At 50.7% G+C, this 19,244-nt stretch overlaps 1 protein-coding gene across 1 annotated transcript in view; it reads left to right on the top strand.

Moving 5' to 3' along the window:
• The first annotated feature begins 9,956 nt into the window (after positions 1–9,956).
• Positions 9,957–19,244, top strand: part of DAGLA (diacylglycerol lipase alpha) — a 64,838-nt gene continuing 55,550 nt past the window's right edge. Inside the window, exon 1 of the mRNA XM_003798743.2 lies at positions 9,957–10,023. The gene's annotated coding sequence lies outside the window, so the exon portion shown is untranslated. The remainder of the gene's footprint in view (positions 10,024–19,244) is intronic.

The following is a 19,244-nucleotide window of genomic DNA, read 5'->3' as shown; positions in this document are numbered from 1 at the left end:
AAAATGGTTAAGACAGGCTCAGTGCCTGTAGCTCAGTGGCCAGGGCACCAGCTACATACACCAGAGCTGGTGGGTTTGAATCCAGCCTGGGCCTGACAAACAACAATGACAACTACAACCAAAAAATAGCCAGGTGTTGTGGCGGGCGCCTATAGTCCCAGCAACTTGGGAGGCTGAGGCAAAAGAATCTCTTAAGCCCAAGAGTTTGAGGTTGCTGTGAGCTGTGACACCACAGCACTCTACCAAGGGTGACATAGTGAGACTCTGTCTCAAAAAAAAAAAATTTAAGACAGCAAATTTTGTGGTATGTATATTTTATTATAACACTTTAAAAAAAACAAAAAGCTACTGAGAAAAAACTGTCTGAGATCCAAGGCTGACCCTGCGGCTTCCTAGATTCACTCCACTCATTCAGCCTTTCTGGTTCTGGGAGACCCCACTGCAGGTTTGCTCTCTTGACATCAACTTCAAAAGGCAGGAGAGTCTCTGAAAGATGTTTTGGTCCCTTTGGGGCCCATTAGGAAGCCATTATCATTCATATGGCCACCTACTGGCTCACACCTCAGGAGAGGATGAGATGACATTGTTTTATGTATTTGTGTATTTATTTTGGGGCAGCTAAGACTACATACAGGCACCCACCACAATGCCCACCTAACTTTTTCTATTTTTAGTAGAGATAGGGGTGTCATTCTTGCTCAGGCTGGTCTCAAACTCCTGAGGTCAAGGGATCCTCTTGCCTTGGCTTCCCAAATGCTAGGATTATAGGCCTGAGCCACCAAGCCCGGCCAACCTTTTTTTTTTTTTCAATCCAGGGATCAGACTTGAGTTTTTGTTAATGATGCTCATATTCAGCTTAGAATGTTAACAAAATCCTGGGGGGAAAGCTCAGGGTAAGTACCTTGACTGAGCACCTACCATGCCCCAAGCGCCATGCCCGGAATCCTTACCACCACCCTATGGGGGAGCAATATTATTAGACCCACTTTTCTGATTAGGAAATTGAGCCCAGAAAGAGTCCCACAACCAGAAAAGGGGAGTTCAGACTTTAGTGCTGCTTCCAAATTCTGGCTGTGGACCTTCCAGACTCATGTGGTAGCCTGAGGAGGAGCAGGCTCTGTGAGCTTAGGTGGCAGCAATCCTTTCTCAGAGATGCAGGGCTGCAGGGGAGAGAGAGAGATCCATCCATCCACTGGGTTGGGGAGGGTTCTGCTAGGCCTATCAAAACGGAAGTCCCTGCTCCCTGTGTACCCAGCAAGTCTGTTTGGTAGAGGAGGCCTCAGCTTCCCCAATCTCCCACAGAATACAGTCCTCCCCCTTTGCCTGTCTCCTTGCCCGCAGGGTCCCTGGACCCTTCCCAGAAAGGGATGCAATGGGAATGTGTGTGTGGGGGGGGAGGAAGGGTATCTTTTTTTTTTTTTTTTGAGACAGAGTCTCACTTTGTCATTCTCAGTAGAGTGCTATAGAGTCACAGCTCACAGCAACCTCAAATTCTTGGATTTAAGCGATTCTCTTGCTTCAGGCTCCCGAGTAGCTGGAAATATAGGCACCTGCCACAACACCTGGCTATTTTTTGTTGCTGTTGTCATTGTTGTTTAGCTGGCCCAGGCCAGGTTCACACCCGCCAGCCTTGGTATATGTGGCTGGCGCTCTACCCACTGGGCGCCAAGCCATGTGGAGGGGGTATGTTGAGTGGAGGAGAAATTGATGGGTTAGAGCAGGGCTGACAGGGGTAGGATGAGTGTAGGGTGGGGGAATTTATAGTGGTCCTGAGTGGAAAGACCCTACCGTGGGAATCAAGGCTTTGGGGTTTAACCCTAATCAGCCTCCATCATGCTGTGCAACCTGGGGGGGAAGTGTCTCTTCCCCTCTCTATGCCTCTGTTTTCTTATTGGTACAACAGTGGGTTGGAATTCATGATTGCTAAGGTTTATGCACTTGGCACACAAAAGTTAACTGAGCCCCTACTCTAGCTACCAGCCAGACTCTGGGGACACAGCCAGGAATAAGACCCACCTGTCCCAGCTCCTGAAGTTGAGGCTAGAGGGGAAGATACATCCTGACAAGTAATCACCAGAACACTGAGTGCCCTGGGAGAGAAATCTAGGGGCCGACAGGGGCCCACAGCCAACACATCCAACCCAGACTGCAGGGTCAGGCTCACAAAACAAAGAAGCGGCTCAGAGAACAACCTGCTTTTTGCCTGGACTTTACCATAGAACCCCAGGTCTGGTCCCCTGAGGGTTTTAGATCCCCATCACCTGGGTCAGTACATCAGGGGCCCCGGATTTCAGATAGGGGGTTCCCGCCCCCACATTCCTGATGAACCTGAAGATAGACATAACTGTTATTCCCTGAAATGGAAATTCCTCTGGATCAACCAGAAGGGGCTAAGAAGAGCCAAAGGCAGAAGGACCCCCTGCAGGGAGATTTGCAAATGCTGAGCCCACAGACGTTCCTCAGAGCCTCTTTCACTAGGCAAGGGCAGACAGATGCAAATCCTTCTAGCCCAGTGGTTTCAACCTTGGTCCTATGTTAGAATCACCCGGGGAGCTTCAAAAACCCCCGATGCTGGAGTCTAACCCCATGAGATTCTGCTGTGCAGCCAGGCAGGAGATTCTAATGTATTGAGAACCAGTGACCCACTGGAAAGCTGGGGTCTGCTCAGAGGCCAAGGAGGAACGAGGCCAACCTGGTCAGAGAGTGGCCAGCTCTGTCCAGGAACAAAGAGGCTGTGTTCTGGACATCATGGGCACGGCTCCCAGGAAAGGCCTGCTGTGTAGTGACACAGGGATTACATCCCACCAGCACTTGATATCCTACCCTGACCCCCAGCCCCAGATAAAATATAGCTGCCTTGTTAAATTTGAAATTTGATATCAGATGGACAACAAATAATTTTTTAGTGTGTTCCATGCAAGCTTTGGGATAGACCTATTAAAAAACTATTTGTTGTTTATCTGAAATACAAATTTAATTATATATCCTGGTGTTTGGGGTTTTTTGTTTGTTTGTTTGTTTGCAGTTTTTAGCTGAGGTCGGGTTTGATCCATCCACCTCCGGTATATGTGGCCACTGGCCCTGAGCTGTGAGTCAAAGAGTCCCCGTTTCAGGTCCTAGCTCTGATTTTTTTTTTTTTTTTTTTGGATACAGAGTCTCAAGCTGCACCCTGGGCAGAGTGCTGTGACATCACAGCTCACAGCAACCTCAGACTCTTGGGCTTAAACAATTCTCTTTTCTCAGCCTCCCAAGCAGCTGGGACTACAGACGCCCTCCACAACACCTAGCTATTTTTTGTTGCAGTTTTCATTGTTGTTTTAGCTGTCCTGGGCTGGGTTTGAACCTGCCAACTTTGGTGTATGTGGCTGGCCCACCTACCCACTGCACTATGGGCACCACCTGGTAGCTCTGATTCTAACATGTCAGTGGCCTTGGACAACTCACTGCCCTTGCTGAGTCTTGGTCACCTCTGCTACTTATAATGTCCTTCCTGCCTTAGGGACCAGAATGACCATTTCCAGGGCAGTAAGCACAAATCACAGGTCCCTGCAAAGGTATCAAGCTGTCTGTAAAGGAACATGGAACCGGGGTGGTGCCTGTGGCTCAAAGGAGTAGGGCCCCAGCCCCATATGCTGGAGGTAGTGGGTTCAAACCCAGCCCTGGCCAAAAACTGCAAAAAAAAAAAAAAAAAAGGAATACAGGACCTTTCTCACTAAGAAATCAGCATTTTCCACCTATAGTTTGATCCATGTGAATAGCTTTCTTTTTTCCCCCCCTGTGTTTTGTAGAGACAGGGTCTCACTATGTTGCCCAGATTGATCTTAAACTCCTGGTTTCAAGAGATCCTCTCCCTTTGACCTCCCCAAATGCTGGGATGACAGGCATGAGTCATTGTGCCCTGCACATGAGTCATTTTCAAGAATGTTTCTGCCCTGAGGATGCTGGACTCAGACTAAAGCTTCAGGCAGAGCCTAGGCCACGGCCGCCCCAGGGAGTAAGTTTCTCTTTCTCTCCTTCTCTCTTCTTCCTTCCTTCTCCTTCCTCCTCTTCTCACTCTCTCTGACATCCTCACTCCATTGAGATGACAACTTCTCCCTACCAAACAGAAAGCATTCATTTCTCAATTGAGCAAATACTTGTTATGGGCCTACTATGTGCTGGGTACATAGCCTACTAAGTGATAAAGATACAGCAGTGGCCCATTCCCTGTCTACATGGAGTTTCTAGTCTAAGGGCAGGGTGGGAGGGGACAAAGTTAAACAATCCCTAAAATGACTGATGTCCTGGTAAACCTTGACCGGTACACTGAAGGAAAGGACAAAGTGCTTGGTACAAAAAACGGAGCCCACCTAGCTTCCTTGAGGAAATATCCTTTGATCTGATATCTGAAGGCAGCGGAGAGGAGGGGCTGTCCCAGCAGATAAAATGTACAGGGAAAGGAGACCTGTGAGGAACCACAGGAAGGCTGGTGCAGCTGGAATTGGAGGGCAGGGCCGAGGGTGGCAAAGATGAGGGTGGGCACATAGGCAGGGCTCAGCCACGCTGCGTGGTAGAGAGCGTATGAAGTGTTTGAGTCTTTTGCCCATCCTAAAGCAATTCTACTCCTAGGCATCTACCTGTTTTAGTTTCCTATTGCTGCTGAAACAAAGTGTCACAAACTATCCTAGTTCTGAAAGTCAAACATCTGAAATGGTCTCCCTGGGCTCACAGTAAGGTGGCAGCAGGGGTGTGTTCCTTCTGGAGGCTCCAGGAGGAAGACTTGTTTCCTTGCCTTTCCCAGCTCCTTATCTATGTTTGTTGGCTCATCTCAAAGCTGGCAAATGGCTGGTCGAGCCGTTCTCATGCTGCCATCTCTCTGGTGCTCTCATTCTGCTTCCCTCTTCCCCTTACAGGGATCCTTGTGATTACATTAGACCCAGCCAGATAATCCAGCATAATCTCGCCACCTCATGGTCTGCTGATTAGCAATCTTAATTCCATCTGCAACCTTAATTTCCCTATGTCACATTACCTAACACGTTCATAGGGATTAGGACGGAGGTATCTTTGGGAAATGATTATTCCGCCTATCACGCTACCCAAAATAATTCAGTGCAATGTCCACTGGAACACTTGTACAAGATTGTTTATTGCAGGCTACCTTAGTCTGTTCTTGCTACTATGACAAAATTCCTTAGACTGGGCAATTTATAAATAATAGAAATTTATTTCTCATGGTGCTAGAGGCTGGAAAGTCTGAGATTAAGGCACTGGCAGGATTGGTATCTGGTGGAGACTAGCTCTCTGTTTCCAAGATGGTGTCTCTTGTGTCTTTACACAGCAGAGGGGGCTAGCTAGTTCTCTTGTGCCCTCTTTTGTAAGGATACTATCCCATCTGCCCTGGTGGCCTAAACAACTCCCTAGGGCTTCCACCTATTAATAGCATCACCTTTGGGGTTCAGTTCCAGCATATGAACTTTGGAGGGACACATATATTGAAACAATAACACAACCTTATTCATAAGAGCCTCGAACTGGAAAAATCTTGCAGAATAGACTAGCAAATCATGGCAGAGTCATTACACGAAATACTACCTAGCTGCACAAGTGCTTACTTCTGCTCTACACAGAATGAATGCGTCTCACAGACGTAATGTTGAGCAAAAGAAACCAGACACAAGACAGTACATAGGACATTTACAGCAAGTTCAGAAACAGACAAAACCAATCAATAGCGCAGAAGTCCAAATAGTGAGCAGCTGCTTCTGCCTGGTAGGAATTGTGAGGAGCATGAGGAACTGGCAACGTCCTGTATCTTCATCTGGCTGTGGTCACAGGTGTATGTAGAAGTCCACCCATCTGCATATTTTCTGGATATGAGTTATACCTAAGAACAATTAAAGTCTACATTTTAAGAGGATTGGGAAGCCACAGGAGAGTTTTAGGCCATGATGTGACATAATGTGATGTTCATTTATAAAATGTCACTCTGTTTGCTGAAAAACAGAAGAGAAGTGAGAGCAGCTGTGGTTGCCCTACAGACAGACAAGGGTGCCCTGGACTTAGGTGGTACTGGTGGAAATGAACAGAAGTGGATGGTTTCAAAGATATTTAGGAGGAAGAATCAACAGGACAAGATTTAGAAGATGCAGTAGTTGGGTAGATGGATTGGGGAATGGGAAAGAGTTTGATGGATGCACGGATGTGGAGGGACTGGGAAAGAGGGGATGGGTGGTGGGAGAGTGAATGGACAGACTGGGAGGGTGACTGGGTGGACAGATAGGTGCATGGGTAGGCGGGTAACGAGACAAATGGATGAACACTTCAGCTGCTGGACTCTGGTTGCTGCTGCCCCAAAAGTGCGGCTGAATTGCAGTAGTCAGTAAGCAGGCAGGCTTTCCCCAGAGACATCTGTGTTTACACTCCTATAGCTCCCTAGTGCCCCAAGGAGAAAAACTAGTTACTACAGTGTCCATCAGGGAACAGACACTTACAAATAGGCCAGTTTAATGAGATGCAAGGATCTCCCAGTCCTCAGGGCATTATGGGGAAAATACTGGTGACACCCTAGTGAATGGGGATGAGGTGGGAGTGGAAAAACCTCCAGAACCTCCCCTTGGAAGCCATCAGTCTTCCTTCTCTTCCCTCTCATCACCACCAAACCACCAGCATTGTCACCACCACACAAATTGTGTTTACTCAGGTAAAAAATACGGGCCTGTAGGCGATCCTCTGGTGAGAGAAAGATTTACCTCTTGGATGAGATCTCAGCGCATTCCCATAGTGGCTGATTTACTAATCCCTGGGCCGGCAGCAGAGTCCTGTGGTCCAGCCTCCACTTCTTGCCTATTTGGTCCAGTAATCTGCTCCTGTTACCTCATAGCAGGAGGGACAGGAAGGCAGGGAGGCACAAGGCCGGGCAGTGTAGAAGAACACCTGTTTTCAGAGGCAAGAAGGTCTTAAATCCTACCAGGAGATACCCCGATGATCCCGATGATCCCGATGATCCCGGAGCTGGCTCCAGATGCTCTAAACCCCAATTCACATGCATTTCCTAGACCTGGAGCCTGGCTAATTTCTCTCCCTGTGGGAGTCTGACAGCTCAGCCTCCAGAGCTTTTCTCTCGCCTCCCCAGGCAGACTGGGTTTGTGCTATTTGGGTAAACAACATTCCCCTTGGTCTTCAAAGGCTGACTCATTTACCTGGTGGCAGGACTGAGCAATTCGTTCAGCCCACCCTACCCCTCATCAAAGATACCAGGACTCAGGGTGGGAGCAAGGACCCTGTAGTATTGGGGGATGGAAGACCCAACCTCTGGGGCAGGCAATAGATCTCATACCAGATACAGGGATCTACGGCTGTGTACTGCAAAGTCACATTACTATTTAACTCAGAAGCCTCTCTGGGCTTTCTAGAATACATCTGGGAACAAGCCGCGCTAAAGTCATCATGCCCCAGAGCTGTGATTTCATCTAGTTATTTTATACCCTGCACCCAAGTTAGAATATAGTCTTTGGATCTCTGTTGGCCATGAGAAGATACTTAATACTTTAAAACCCTGAATGTTTTGAATTTCCCCCACCCCTTAGACTGTGTATCATGTTAACTCTCCCTCCCTCAGCTGTGAGGAAGGTGGTCACTCAGTCCTTGCTTTGGTGGGGCAATGTGAAGGGGGTGGAGCCCGGCTCAGGAATTCTGCAGTTGTCTTTTTGCAGGCGTTTCTACCCTACTGCAGTCACTGGCCAATCTTCCCGTTCTGCAGCTGCTAGGAACTGAGAGTCTGGGGCAGGGTACAGCTGGGCCAGCTGTCAGAGATAGAGTGCACCGTGAAGCTCTGCGTGACTCACATTCCAGTACAGGGGAAATGCGCAAAAGTTACATGCCGCCTTTGGGGTGCCAAAAATCATCTTGGCTTTGTCTTACAAGATGTTCAGCTTGCAGAGTGTGGGGCAAACAGAGGAAGGGAGTGGGGAGGAGGCAAGGGGAGCAGATCTGTCTCCAGCCAATTATGCCAGTCACACACCCTCCACGGCTCCTAATAACAACACTCAGCATTTAATCAGCCCCTTTGTGGAAGTAGACGATGTCACACTCATTAATTAGTTAATCTGCACAGCCCCCCTGGGAGGAGGAGCCAAGTTATTATCCCCACTGGGACACAGAGGGAAACTGAGGCTAGAGTGGGAATTTGGCACTAAGCTGAAAGGCGCACAGTCTGGCAGCTGGCAGGACCAGTCTAAGGCTTGTCATCTATTCTGGTACCCTCTCATCCTTCTTCTCAGCTCCAGTCTGCTCATAGCTCTGGTGATTATCTCCAAAGACCTGGCCAGACTCTAACAGCATTGGGCCTGAAGGGGCTCAGAGAGAAGGCCAATTGTGGCATTAGAGTAGAGAGGATGCAGCCTGGTAGCTGGACCAGGTCAAGTCCCCCGAGGGATAGGCTCTGAACCAGCCACTCCTTATAATATGCTTCTTCCAAAGGGTCTTAGAACTAGGACTACAGGTGATAATGGTGCCTAACTAACATTAGCATCATAATGTCGGCTTTCTGTGCAGCCAACTCCAGGTTTTGATAGTGTGTCTGGTGGGTTTACAACCTAAGGGAAGGACATTTCCACCAGGAGGCGCAGTCATGGTTCCACTAAATTGGAAACTGGGACTGCCAGCTGGACTTGGGGCATCTTCATCACACACATATTATAGACAGAAAGGATATGGGTGGAACCCAGAGCCCCTGCGGAGCACCTCCTTATTGTGCCCAGCAGTAAAGCTAGATGGGAGCCTGCTGAGGCGATTTACAGCCAGGATCAGCAGAAGCACAGCCCTCAAGGATGAAGCCTTAGGTCAGTCTGCAAGGCAAAGAATCCTGACCAAATGAGATGCAGCCAGCAGGCAAGAAGAACATGGCATAAGGAGTTACAAGAATAAAGTTATAGGCTCGGCGCCTGTGGCTCAAGCGGCTAAGGCGCCAGCCACGTACAGGACTCGCAATCTCATTTCCAGCCTAAATGTCCAGGTAATTTTCAGTCCAATGCTTCGCCTCAATGCATATACCTGTGACTCCCACATGTACTGAACTGCAGAGGACCACCATGATTTCTTGGGGCGACAACAGGGCCCAGGAGACGTTTCAGAGGTACTTCCTATGCTTGAAACACATTACCCCCATCTTTCTGCCTCTGACCCAGCTGCGTCATCTGACCTGCAGGGGAAGACTCCCACCCCCAAGGCTTAAGTTCCTGCCGGCTCAAGGGCTATGTCCACCCTCTTTGCGTAGCTGCCAGGGCCCGCGCTTCCTGCTCTGTGGCACGTCCTGCTCTGGTTTTGCGATAGCAGGCATCAGCTCCAGAGCCGTTCTCGGGGCTGTTAACTGGCAGCGTAAATGAATAGGCCTATGCGAAGGGACCAGAAGGGACGATTTTCTTCATTTACCAGAAATTCAAAACTGACCAAGAGGTCCTTCGGTGCCAGGCATGATGCAGGGGTGAGGGTGGGCACACAGGGGATAAAGATGTGTGGCGACTTGAGGAGCGCTCAGTCACCCGAGGAGGTGGGACCCATCTCTTTCTTTCCTCCCCCCAGTGAACCAGTTCTCCAGTGATCCTGCTTGCTTTTTTCCTCTCCCACGCTAAAACCGGTCACGCGGGGCCTGAAGGAGGGGGACACTGGGCGGCTCCCTTTACCGCGTGCCGTGCGGCTCGTCCAGCCCCTCCCGGCCGCCCACGGAAGCCCCGCGCGGCCCGACCCCGGCGCCCACCGCCCCCACGCGCGAGCCCGCGCCCGCCGAAGGCTCCGTTCTTTGGGGCCTCGACGCCGCTCCCCTCCCTGGCGCCAGGGGGCGCTGCCGCATCACTGCCGTCGCCATGGTCACCGCTGGCGGCGGAGTGGGGTTTACGTAAAGGACGCAGCGTCCCCCGGGGGGCGGAGGCGGCCTTCGCGCCGGCGCCGGCGCCCTGCGGAAGCGGCGTTAGTGAATCGGGCCTTGGGAGCCCAGGATGGAGGTGGCGGTCCCGGCGGCGGCCCGAGCCCTGCAACGGGCTGGAGGTAAGGGGAGCCTCGGGCGCGGCGGGCCGGCCCCGGGCGTTGGTGTGGTGCGAGCGGTGCGGCAGACTGGGCAGTGTCCAGGGCGCGCTGTGGCCGGCCCGACGGGTTAGTGGACGGAGTTACTATTGCCACGCGCGCCCCTGGCAGGTGTGAGGTCCGTGGAGCCCTTGGCACCGGTGAGAGAATGGTGACATCTGGCACAGGCGTGGGCAACGTGGGTCCAGCACAGGCAGCGTGGTTTTTCTGGCATGTGTGTCAGAAGACTCACCCCCACCTGGTGTGGTGGCCGCTGCCTAGGTGTGAGGCGGGTGCAGCCCTCTGTACAGGTAGGTGACCGGGACAGTGCTTGGACTGGTTCTGGGGTGAGTGGCTAGCTAGTACCAGCATGATAGTGCCGCTGGCATGGGTGTGGGAGGTGCTGCCATTGCTTGGGTGTGCAGATGGTTCTGGCCTTGAGTTTGACATGATCTGGGTGATGGCACTGGGGGCTTGAAGAATCAGTGTCTTCAGCGTGGCAAGAGTTCCTGCGTGGCTGAGAAACGGCCTTGGCATACAGCGTGGTTTGGGAGGTGCTGTCTGAAAACTGGGAAGGGAGAGTTGGTGGCCTTTAGACCCTGATGGATGGGAAGGGTAAATGCCCATCCTCTCACCCTGGCCATGATGGGGGGCACTGGCTCTGTTATGGGGATCCAGTTTTATTAATGCCTGTTGGGTACACTGGTCTGAGGCGAGCAGAAGGCTGGAAGAAGGTTGGTGTCCTTCATCATGGACATAAAAGAAAGATGCCAGGAAAAGCTTTTACCACAAGAACCCTGATGGTGACCCGGACAGAGACCTGTCCAGGTATGAACATTGTCCTGGGCTCACAGATTCATCCAGCTTTGGGGAAGAAGGGAGAGGTGGACGGTTCTTAGTGACGATCACTGTCCCTAAACATGTAATGAGGAATGTGCAGGGCTGAGAGGTGACCTGTGTCATTAGGCTGGAGAGGGTGTGGTTCACTTATCTGTAGTCGCCTGGTCCTGCCTTCTCTTTGGGTTAATAGGTTTGCTCCAAGGTATCTAGGAGTTGCCTGTCTTCTTTGATGCTTGGAAACCTTTCTGTCCAGAGGAATCATTTGAGGGATGACTGAAAGATGGTTCTGCACACTGGCAGTGTACAAGGATTGTGTCTGCCCTCACTAGTCCTTTGGGAAGCTTTTGGTGAGGATCTCGCTCAATGTCACATAGTGTGATACTTCACAGAGGAGCGATTTCTGGACCCTCAGAGAAGTCTTAGGATGTCAGGGAAATGTTCAGATCTTTGGGGAGGTGGGATCAGGAGCTGCGGAATGAAAGGGTCAAGCTTGGACTGGATATGAGGAAGGCATTTTGGAATTCAGAAAGATGCTGTTAAGGGTTAGAGATTAGGGTGCGAGTGGTTGTGAATTTGCCAAGGTTGGTGCTTAGAGATGTTGGTGAATTCCCTAAAGCTGGAGTATTGTTCAGTATATTGGAGCCGGACAACTTGAATTCCAGTCTTGGCTGTGTGACCTTGAGCAGGTGTTACATTATGGTCAGGTAGTAAAGAATGAAAGGCAATGGTGCACGTGGAAACCCTTTGCAAACAGTGAAAGGCTGTACAAAGGTCAGAGACTCTCATCAGGTAAAGAGACCAGGGCAGGAGGCAGGAAGCAGGAAGCGCAGGAAATGGAGGCATGGGATCTGACTGGGGAGGAAGGGAGCTGGAAGGTCGAGGGCTTGTCATAGGGAATTAGAGGCCCTGTGTGTACATGCTCCTGGTGGAGGGAATAGTGGGATCTGTTGACACTGAGTCAGCTGCTGATTTGGAACCAGGCCCCAGGTCTCCTGAGGACGGTTCCAAGCATGGCCACAACTATGAAGCCCTGCAGGAGTGGCCCAAGCAGGAGGAAGCCTTTTGCTGGGGCTGCAGACGTGCCTCACTGTCAGGGTAGGTCTGGGAGGTGTCTGTAGCTGACAGATCTAGGGTACCTGTGTGGGAGGGAGACTTGGGAAGTGTGTGTGTTTTCTCTTGAGAATTTCCTTTGGCTCTAGGTTCTGAGAATGGGGGTTGGGAGCAGTCACATTAGCGTTTTTGGGGGCTGTGGCCTGAAGAAAATGAAGTGCGTTGGAGTATCCACACTGTGGATATGGCCCAAGGGTAAATAGTCCCATGAGGAAGGTTGAGGCTGGATGGCAGGGACACTGGGAAGTATGGAGGATGCCCTCAGACTATGGCGCTGTGGGTATCCTCAGAGTGGATACTGAGGGAACACAGGTGTGGCACCTCTCCTGATGTGGCTTCACTTCTGCTGAAGAGCCTTACCAGGTGGAGGGTGGCTGCAAATCGCTTTGCTCTCTGCCACCAGGATCCTAATTTCTGACACAGGGTTGCAGAGTCTGAATTACAGGGCCCCACAGCTTGGAGGATTGGTACTGGAAAGCCTGTTTCTCAAGCATTTCATGTGTGTCCGCCTTAGCCAGCAACCCATTTCACATATTTACTCCCTGAGGCAGAAAGTTTTGCCCAGTGTCCAGGCTGCAGTGTCACCACGTGGGTGGAAGGAGGACACAACCCTGCCAGGCTCAGGATGGTGAGCTGACTTTTCCATGCAGTGGGACTCACCCAGTCCCTGTGGCTGTCTCTGACACTGCCTGCCATTGCAAGTGCTTCCCCAGTCCCAGTTTGGTTTGAGAGTGTCTGAGGCTGTCCCATACGCTCCCTGTGGCACCATCACACCTCCTCCAGGAGTTGCTGGGTACTTCAGCTCCTGCCTGGAAAGCTCTCAAGTGCAGAGTCCATTAAGGAGGAAGCCTTCTGCCTCCCTGTTGTGAATATTCAGTATTCATGTCCCCTCAGCTCACCCTCCACACCTCCTCCTGTTTGTTCTGATTTGTGGCTCAGCCTTATGATTTGGGGCTCCAGGAGCCCTTTTCAGCCATCCCTTGCCATCTGCTTGGAATGCTGGGACTTTGCACAGCAGAGCTGGGGGACAGATAGGGTAGATCAGAAGACTTTGAGATGGGGAGTTGGCCTCTGTTCCCCAAAAGCAGAGCTGAGCCTTCTTCCCAGTCTTAGGAGTCTGAGGCAGTAGGGAGCTCAGCCAGGTTTCTGCTCCTTGTCATTATGTGTAGATGGTGATTTTGAGCAGAATCCATCTAAGACAGGGGACTAGTAACATAGGAGTGGACATCTCAGGCTTATGGCTCTCTGGAGCTGAGATTTTTCAACTCTGGTTCTGAGTCCTATTCCCATTTTCTTTGTCCATCTTTCTCCAAAAGTTGCTTTACTCAGCTCCTGGCAACCTTTTCTTCTTCAGCTTCCCCGTAAATCATGGTGCCCGGCTGCTCTGCTTTAGGGATGCCAGGGAATCAGGCATCTCTGGCCAGGGGATGCTGGACTAGAGCTGACAGCACCAGGCCAGATGGCTGCAGCTGAAGGCACAGCCTCACAGCAGAAGTCACTCTTCCCCTGTCGTTCTCCCCAGGACCAGAGGGGGACCCCAGTGTTTAATCACCTGTTGGCCTAGCACTCCACCTGAGTTCAATTTCTCACTGGAATAGCTTTGCATTACACGCTGATAGACTGGGCAAGTAGCACTGGGGGAAATATCAATGAGTGTGTGGTCAGAAGGAGATAAATCTTCTGAAACCGCGGAGCCCAGGACATTGCAGGATGTGGTTACCTCCCCAGCAGACAGGGCTGAAAATTTTTTATTTTGATTTTTTCTTTTCCTTTCTGATACTGACTGGGTTGGCTGGGGAAAAGAGGGAGTATGTGGGGGGGGGGGCGGGCACATGGGCATGGAAGACCCAGGAAACTGCCTTATGGGTGGGGACTTCTTTGCCGCCAAGGAAGGAATCCAGGGATTGGTGTGACCACGGGTGAGGGTGCTGTTTCCATGGAGTGCTTGACAGGAATGCCCAAGTCCTCTACCAGATCGAGATGGGGCTGTTCCCTCTGCAGAGCTGCCCAGGGAGTACACGTGTGTGAAGCCGCATGTGCCCATAAATGTTTCTGTGGGAAGTGAGGGCTGAGGGGGTGTGGAGCGCCTGGCGGTGTGGGAGCTTGCGGGCGCCCGTGTCTGGCTGGCCTGGTGTCGGTGGGTGTGTGGAGCAGGGTGTTGCTGGGCTCCTCACAGCAGGAGAGAACACTGGGAGCCGGAGGAGGCTGCCTTCAGGCTTTGGGAATTTAATAAATCATGTTGTGATTCTTACGAGAGGAGCCTTTCTGCTTTCTCAGTATTCCTTAGAAGGAAGCCCAGGCTGGAGGCGTGGCTCTCAAACGCCCATATGTGCATTACCTGGGGGCGTCTCACACACGCCCTGCTTCCAGCTCCTCCTCCAGCCACCTGGAAGTCAGCTAGGGACAGTCCACCCAGATGACAGAAGATAACATTATAGCCCATAGGCATTAGGACATTAAACTCTGGAGCCAGACAGGCCCAGATTTGAATTCTGTTCTCTTTCTACAACTCAGTTTCCTTATCTGTAAGATGGGGCAGTGAAACCTCCATGTAATGCTTGGCAAGTAGAGATCACGATAAGTGCAAACAATCCAAAAATGTCTTTACTCTTGCAGCCCAGAATCTTCTCTATAGAAAAGTGGTTACATCATGATCTGCTTGTGTTAGCATCAGAAAGATAAAATAGGTCCCATTACTTGATAAGAAGTTGTTTTTTTTTTGAGACAGAACCTCAAGCTGTCATCCTGGGTAGAGTGCTATGACATCACAGCTCACAGCAACGTCCAACTCCTGGGCTTAAGCGAGTCTCCTGCCTCTGCTTCCCAAGTAGCTGGGACTACAGGCGCCCACCACAATGCCTGGCTATTTTTTGGTTGCAGCCATCATTGTTGTTTGGTAGGCGCAGGCTGGATTAGAACCCTCCAGCTTAGGTGTATGTGGCTGGTGCCTTAGCCACTTGAGCCACAGGCGCCGAGCCTACTTGATAAGCAGTTGAGTTAAGTCTACCCTGTCCTTGGAATGGACAGAATTTTGCATATCTGTCAACAGTATCTCACCAACAATGGTATTTTAGGACCTGGGGAATATTTCTACTTGGATTCAGTAGACAGATTTCTTGAGCACCTACTGAGAGTTGGGCCTCAGTGAGGGCCATGAAAATGAATCGGATGAATCGGAATCTATAAGGTGTAGATTCTGTCCTCAAAGTGTTTAAAATCTATTGAGAGAATATAATCTATTTCCATAAGTGATTGACAACAGGGGTCAAAGGAGAGAGGATAACTCAACCAGAAAGTTCAGGGAATGGGGGTGGGGGAAGTGATAGCTTTTAATCTGGTCCAAGCACTAGTTGGACTCAACATAGGAAGATGATTGTAGAAGAACCGGCAGCAACGGGGTGGGGTGGGGTAGGAAGGTGAGTTGCTGCCCCTTTTTTGTCTAGCTAGAGTGTAGGGTGTATACAATGGAAGTAATGAAGGCTAAGGTCAGAAAAGTGAGTTAGAGCTGGGTCCCCAAGAGCCAGGGCCAAAGACTGCAGGGCTGAAGGTTTGGTCTTGTCTGTGAAAAGATGGACAGTCATTGAAATAGTATGAGTAAGCCTATAGGGGGCTGGTGCCAGCACCCCCCCCCCCGGCATCTGGCTGTAGGTGTCAGGGTACTGAGGGACAGAAGCCAGAAGTGCCCAGGGGCAGAGGGCTAAATATGGGGCAGTGGCCACACTGCGATTTAGGGGAGAGACCAAGCCTGATTGGTTATGGTGGGGAGGTAAGAGTCCTGGGTAGACATAGGGAAGGGGTGGACATGGAGAGCTGAACATGGGGAAGGGGTGGGAGGTGGGACCCAGAATTGGAGGTGGGCCCCAGAGTTCCAGCATCAAATACATTTTGCACACTAGACTTGCAGTTGGTTTGGTTCCCACCAGTGCCAGGCTAGGAATGTGAGCCAGCAGCTTCCAGGGACCCTCCAGAGGCTGTTTGTGCTGCCCTCAGGCTGTTGTCACCCACGAGACCACTGAGGGGGGTCCAGTGTTCTTGACACTTATTTCTAGACATTCAATAGTTTTCTCACCAAATTACCCCTTGAATTTCACCTGCCTGAGTTCAGCCCAGGAGGTTACTATTCTGGGACTTTTCATCAAAACCTTTTCAGTGCTTGAGTTCTCTGAGCTGGGGGGTGGGTGGGAAGAGAAGAGGGCTTGTCTTCATCTGTGTTTTAGGGGCTGCTCCTGAGAGCCAATCCTATACTTAGAGATAGTCCTGGCCAAAGAGCCTGCCACTTATAGGTGGGATTGGGGGCTGAGCCACAGCTGTATAAGGTGAGGCAGGAGGTTTCTTCTAGATCATCCCAAATAGTCCCCCTGTTGTCTCTCTTAGAGCCATTTAATTAATTTATGATGGATGTTCCTGGACTTACTTGAGGTTAATCTATTATTAATATCCCTTCATTATGTACAACACACACTGTGCCTCCCCGCTTATGGCTACCCCCATAGGCAGGCTGCACGTCTGCCCCCAGGGGACAGAGTCCTATATTTGGCTGTCATCAAGCCCTTTCAGGTTTGGAAGTCGGAGAGGGCACCAGAGTGTATCTCCAGGAAGCTTTGCTCAGCCACAAATAACAGTAAAAACAACAGGCTCAGTGCCTGTAGCTCAGCAGCTGGGGTGCCAGCCACATACACTGGAGTTGGCGGGTTCAAATCCAGCCCGGGCCTGCCAAACAATAATTACAACTACAATCAAAAAATAGCCAGGAGTTATGGCAGGTGCCTGTAATCCCAACTACTTGGGAGGCTGAGGCAAGAGAATCCTTAGAGCCCAAGAGTTTGAGGTTGCTGTGAGCTGTGACGCCACAGCACTCTACCCAGGGTGACATAGACTCTGTCTCAAAACAAACAAGCAAACAAAAAACAGTAATAATAACAATTATGTCTGTTTTCTGAATGAATAAGCAACTGAATTCAACACAACACATAGAGGATCTCATATACTTCTTGCAATAGGAGTCCCCTAGACTCCCCCATCCTACCAACCACCATCTTCCAGGAGGTTCAGAGAGGTTGCGTCTCCTGCTCAAGGACACACAGCATTGAGGTGGGGAGCCAGGGATTATACCGAGGCTGGGTTTGTTCTGGTGTGCCTTTCCACCCCTACCTCTTTGTCAGGCCCCATGCCAGCCCACCTCCTCCACAAACCCTTCCTGCTCCACTGAACTCTAGGACTGTGTATCTAAATAGCACTGGCTTCTCTGAGAAAGTGTGTGTGTTTTTCCATTCATCAGTGATGTCCTCATTGAAGAATAATGTTAATGGCAGTAACATTTACCAAGTACAGATGCTGGTGCCATGCTAAGAACTTTTCATACCTTATCTAATTTGGTATGAATGACCACCTACAAAGAATAAGTAAGATATTTAGGTAGGTGGTTATTAACCCATTTTAGAGACAAGATTTAGAAACATGCTGAAGGTCACTTGGCTAATAGGTGGCAAGGCTGGAATGTGAACCCTGGCAGACTTGATCTAGGGATTGCTTGTCTGATTCTTCCTTGGACTTCTCTCTTCTCTCCATCTCCTTGGGCCTATTTACCAAATATCTGTGTTTATCAAACACCTGGTCTCCTTCTGTCTGGCCTGTGTCGGGCCTCCTCTTATGCTGTGGGGACCAGAGTGCTTCCTCACGTGGGATGTGGAGAGTGCTGGGTCTGGATTCTGTTCCTGGCTCTGCTGGGCAACTTTGGAAGAGTTATTTATCTTTCTGAGCCTCAGTGACCCTGTTTGTATAATCACAATAATGATATTTATTCTCCCTCCTTGACTGGCTGCCTCCATGTTCAAAGGTGATGCCAGATGGGACAGGACTTTGGGAAAGACATTGTGCTAACCAAGGGTTAGGTTGCTGTGTATGAGATTCAAGAGCTGGTGCAAAGGCTGGGAATGCTTTAGGCTGGGCGCATAAATGCACCTACCCTCCAGAAGGGCAGATGAATTCTATGGCTTGCTAGCTGCCAAGAACTTATTGGAGGGCCCTGTGTGGCCAAGGGACTGCTGTCCTGCTTGGCTAAACATTGCCTAGGGCCTCAGAGGCCATCCCTCCCACACTGGGTCCCTAGGTTGTGTGAAAGTACAGGGGCCACCATGGGTTTTGGGCCCTATTTCCCCCTCATCTCCCACACGCAGCCTAACTAGGTCGATTCAGGCTTGATTTGGGGAGGAAGCAGGATAGTTTGCCAAGCAGCCGCCTGGACCTCCCCTCACCCCTCAAAACATGCGGAAAGCCTTGTGAGGAGGTGAGCCCTGTGTCTATTCCAGAAAGCAGTGAGACCGCCAGCTTCTCAGTGGCAGGGCTCCCAGGGCGTTGGCTCTGAGTCCTCTGCTTTCTCATCAGCTTTACTCCAAGTGCATTTCAGCGCTGACCTGGGGCTGGGGCAGAAGACATGTGCTTCCAGGGCACCCTTCAGGCTCTGAAGGGAAGAGCAGAGCCTTCGGCTTATGGGTGAGGCGAGGCGTGCCAGCCATTGCTCTCTGGAAATCTGTGGCCAGGCTGCCGTTGGGCGATAGTTTGTTTCACTTCCCAAGTTTCCGCCTTCTGCAGGCTGGGATTACATCAGGCTCCCCTGGCACGCCCTTTAGCCAACTCCCACTTCATCTAAGCTCCTCCAGTGCCCTGGGACAGCTGCCCCATTGCAGTTTTGGGGAAGGCTGCTGACTCACTGGACAGCCCTGGGCCCAGTGGCGGAGAGGACTATCCTGGCCAGTCTCAGCTGCAGGGACCAGTAACCCCCAATGCCCTGCCTCCCAGTTAGCACCACCCACTTCACCCACTCAAGTCTGCCTGCTCTCCCAGATTATCCACTTCTGATTCATTCTCTCTTTAAATTCAGCATAGCATAGGCCACCAAACATGGGCTTTAGCATAAAGATGGAGCTTCTTTTGAATTTCCTGCTACTTGGGCAAAGCACTTAACCTCTCCAAGCCTTAGTTCCCTCATCTCTCAAATGGGAGTTCTACTGGAACATAGCACGTTGGGATCAAATGAGATACCACATAGGAAGTTTTGCCTAGTGCCAAGAACAACACAGATACTTAATAAATGTAACTGCTATTATTAGTTATCATGATTATTTCTCTCCATTGTTCTCTGTAAGCTCAGGCATGTGCACGGGCTGATAAGACTCCCCGTTCCTGATGCCATGGTCCCTCTCCAGCCAGGCAACCCTGCAGCACTCCTGCGATGCAGGCCGGCCCCTTGGGCTTCC

Source organism: Otolemur garnettii, unplaced genomic scaffold, assembly GCF_000181295.1.
Source record: "Otolemur garnettii isolate 467f Iridium unplaced genomic scaffold, OtoGar3 scaffold00140, whole genome shotgun sequence".
NCBI lineage: Eukaryota > Metazoa > Chordata > Mammalia > Primates > Galagidae > Otolemur > Otolemur garnettii.
Note: the sequence above shows the minus strand (reverse complement) of the source record. Positions and strands in the feature narration are given on the sequence as shown.